Source organism: Cuculus canorus, chromosome 2, assembly GCF_017976375.1.
Source record: "Cuculus canorus isolate bCucCan1 chromosome 2, bCucCan1.pri, whole genome shotgun sequence".
Taxonomy (NCBI): Eukaryota; Metazoa; Chordata; class Aves; order Cuculiformes; family Cuculidae; genus Cuculus; species Cuculus canorus.
Genome location: NC_071402.1, coordinates 25,929,976 through 25,934,506, shown reverse-complemented (window position 1 = coordinate 25,934,506; position 4,531 = coordinate 25,929,976).

The window sequence follows — 4,531 nt, the reverse complement described above, 5'->3', positions numbered from 1 at the left end:
ACTGAGGGCGGGGTCAGGCTGCAGAGTGGGGCGGGGCGGGGCGGAGGGGGGGGTGGTCAATGCGGCTGGGTCGGGGCTGTGGCGGTGGGGCGTGGCTAAAGCGCATGATGGGGCGGGGCTCCAGGGCGAGGGGCGGGGCTATCCTGCGGAGCGCTGTCGCGATACGAAGGGGCGTGGCGTGGCCACAGGGAGGGCCAGTCTATTGTGGTGGGGCGTGGCCATATGAGGGGAGGGCTGCTGTGGGGGCGTGGCCATATGGGGGCTCGGTTATTGCGCTGGGAGCACGGCGCGAGGGGTGCGGTCATAGGGGCGTGGCCTGTGGCTCGCGGTGCCGCCCTCCGCGCCGGGCGGGGAGACGGAGCCGAGCTGGCGGCGGCGGTGCCATGGTCGAGACGTCAAACCCGCTGCCTCCCGGCCCGGGAGGGGTGTGGGGCCGCCAGGCGCACCCGCCCCGTGTGAAGGCGAGCTGGCTGCCTGCGCGGGAGCGGGGCTGGTGCCCTCAGGTGCCCCCACGTCCCGGTGACCCAGCCTGGAGCGCCTCCCAGCCGGCTCCACGCCTCGCCTCTCGCCTCCTCTCGCCTTACAACGCTTTGCTCCAGCTCCACACCGACAGTGCCCGGAGCTGCTAGAGAAATCCCCTTTGCGGCCTTCCCGTGCTCAAAACCCACCCTGTTCAGGTGTAGGAAATGGTCACTTCTCTCAAGCGCACGTAGGATAATTCCAACCTTTCCTCAGCTCTCGATGTTCTTGTTAGCACCCAGCGCCAACAGCAACAGCAACGAAGCCCTGTGTGCATTGGAGACGCGAGGCCGAGGCCAACGCCGGCCGGGGCCAGGAGGACGATGTGGACCTGATCTTGTGTAAGCGGTGTGTGGTTACACCAGTTCTGTGTACAAGCTCTATGTCCATAACAGCAAAACCACACCGTGTGCCTTTAGAGGAGTCTATAAAGGGTGTGTAACATCTCTGAACCACCAGCAGGAGCCTCATCCTCATCCCTGCACTTGCCTTAGTGGTGATCATCGTATCTTCACAGAATCATAGAATTACAGAATAGTTTGTGTTGGAAGGGACTTTAAAGATGATCAAGTTCCAACCGCCCTGCCATGGGCAGGGACACCTCCCACCAGGGTCTGAGGCCCCATCCAGCCTGGCCTTGAACACCTCCAGGGATGGGGCAGCCACAACTGCCCTGGGCAATCTTATCTATGACCTGTTTCTAGAACAGCTTCGGAATAAAATATACTGTTTTGTGTGTGCACCAGGAATTGGTGAGTCCCTTTTTGTCTTGGTAGCTGGGCTTGCTGACTCGGCACCCCAGATTTTCACTTGCACCAGGAGTGGCAGTCATCTAGGTTGGACTTCATGTGAAAACGTTGCATCAGTTTAAACAAGGGTGTGGTTCAACATATCCATTTCCAGCGGTGAAACTCGTTCAAGAAGTTCCTGTCCCCATGCTGTGCGTGGGGAAGCTGGGCCACGATGCACAGTTCCACAACCAGTTTTATTGGTACATCTGAAGAGGTGTTCGTTCTGTGGCAGTGCAGGGAGACTCATCAACCTGAATTGCTTCTGAATCCACTGCAAGCACAGTCCTGGTCCTGTCCTTTCATACTGTTTCAACGGATGGATGTAGTTAAAATACTGCAAATCTCTTCACAGAAACATTTTAGAATTTGAGAATTAGGCCTCCTTAGCCATGCTGGCAGGTTTGCCCATTCCCGTTCTGGCTTCTAGCTGGGACCCTCTCTTGAGCTGATGGATAAACAGATCTAAAGTCCTATAGTTAAATATAAATTTTGTATGTAGAAAACCAAAACTTGATTGTGTAAATATTTTGCTAAAGCAACACAGTGCTTCACAGCTGCTAATGACACTTGCCAAGGCTTAGTTTGGTCATGTTTATGGGCTCTTTGGTGACTACTGGGCTCTTTGGTGACTACTGTATGAGTAGCTTTGCAGATCTACTTCAAACATGGACATTGTAGTGCATACCATTGTGCCAGAGGAAGGCATTCCCAGTCAGATGGCTTCTCTCCTGGGACAGCCTGGGACAGTATTGCAACCAGGTCAGCTAGCGCAAGTAGTTTCAGTAACTAACAGAGAAATTCCAGCTGTGTATTTTTATAGTATCTGCAGTGACACCCTTGCTGCTACAACAGCTTTGTCTTTGAATATGAGAAGAATCAGCTTTGCTGGATTAAATTCAGACGACTCTGAAGACAATTTCATTGATTTCAGCACATGGCTGGGCTTACGAGTCAGTGACATTTCTTTGCTGCAAGGTAAAGCAGCAGTGTTTGAATGTCACACCCAGTTGCAGGATTTCAGGGAACAATTTGGGTATCGGTAGAGTGTTACTTATTGACTGATGAAAGTGGAGAAAACAAATTTCGCTTAGTAGCAGCAATTATCGTAGAGAGATTTAAAAAACAGTTGGTGGTAACCATTAACACGTTCTGACAAAATGATTCAGCTCCACAGATTCTCCCATTCCATTTGTAAAAAGTTGATATTGTGAAGGAAAACATTGATGGGGAAGAGTGATACAGGTGGGAGATGTGGCATGGACCAAATGTCTGTGCAGGAAAGGATAACAGAGTTGCAGGTGGTATTGTGGTGAATTGAAGACCCTCCTACGGAGGAATAAGGTGGGGTGGGAAACACAGAACTCACAGGAAAAACCTGGAGACAGGGAGATGTGCAAAGTCATGGGTTTGTTCAAAATAAAATGGGGAGGAATGGGGTCCATGGGTGAGAGGAAGAAGCTTCAGGAACGTAGAGGAAATAGATAGTAGGGCATGTAGGTCTGCGGCTGTGATCAGAGGATGGCATTAAGACCAGCTCTGTGGCATAGTGGAAGGTGTGAGTAGTTTCAGAAATGTCCTGAAATAGAAAATGACACAAAAGGATGCGTGGTAGGAAACCATAACTAATCAAAAAGGACAGACAAACAGTTACACTGAGGTTAGCAAAGGGAACTGGAAGCTAGGCAGACAGGCAGCAGGCAAGAAACAGAAGGAATATCAGAGAAGTACAGCAATAAGGTGCTAGGAGGAGCCTTGAGAAGTTGTCATGCCTTGAAGTGCCCTAGTACACTCCTGTACGTAACAGCACTGGTGGAAGATGGCACTTCATGCAAAGGCTATGCTTAACCAGGCCTGGGGATAATGAGCGGCCGGGGAGATGCAACTGGAATGGCAGCACATGAATGGCAGGAGCCTGGCCAACACAAAACAGGAACCTGAATGACTGGTGCGTGTTGTCAGACCAGATACTGCAGGCATGAAAGAAAGAGGGTGGAATGGGAACTGACTGGAAAACAGGCACTTTAGGGAATGTGTTACTCAAGAAAGAGAAAAATAAAAGGTAATGTCACTACAGTAGCAGTTAACAGTAAGTGGCTTCTAAAATAAATAAATAAAGCATAGGTTAAAAGACATAATGGGAATTAAAAATATTTTTAAGTTCCAGCTTTACCTATGAAAGGGGTTACTATATATCATGGCAGCCTGCAGTAGCAATAAGCTGGAGAGTCTGAGGTTCCTAGAAAAGGCAAGATAAGACAAGGCAATGAGGCATAAGAGAGAAGGAAAAAAGAAATGTGTAAATCACAAGTAAAGGAACACCTACCCATCCAGAAATGGTTCTCACAAAGACAAGGGTGGTATCACAAAAGCTAAGCAGGCATTGGGAAGGAAACCATCTCTAACGGATGATTAAGTTTCACCAAAAGCCAACCAAGCAAGCACTATTTATCATAGAATCATAGAATCACCAGGTTGGAAAAGATCTCTCTGACCATTGAATCTAACCATTCCTAACAACCCCTAAACTATGCCCTTAAGCACCTCATCCACCCATTCCTTAAACACCTCCAGGGAAGGTGACTCAACCACCTCCCTGGGCAGCCTGTTCCAGTGCCCGATGACTCTTTCCATGAAAATTTTTTTTCTGATATCCAGCCTGAACCTCCCCTGGCAAAGCTTCAGGCCATTCATTCCCCCTTGTCCTGTCACATGGGAGAAGAGGCCAGCTCCCTCCTCTCCACAACCTCCTTTCAGGTAGTTGTAGAGAGCAATAAGGTCTCCCCTCAGCCTCCTCTTCTCCAGGCTAAACAACACCCATTCCTTCAGCTGCTCCTCATAAGACTTGTTCTCACCAGCTTCGTTGCTCTTCTCTGGACACGCTCCAGAGCCTCAACATCCTTCTTGTGGTGAAGGGCCCAGAACTGAACACAGTACTCAAGGTGCGGTCTCACCAGCACTGAGTACAGAGGGAGAATAACCACCCTGGACCTGCTGGTCATGCTGTTTCTGATGTGAAGCCATTTCAGAAATGTACTTCTGGACTTTTTTACGGAAGTATAAAGTTTTATTAAGAAGAGGTTGGGCTAAACTGACTTGAAAGGAGCACTGTGCAAAGACATTCTCTCTATCATCGAATCCCTTTGCTCCAAGCTGGGCAAAGGACACTGAACAACTCCCTGTGCAAGGACCAACACCACTCCTGACACGCTGTGAACAAATCA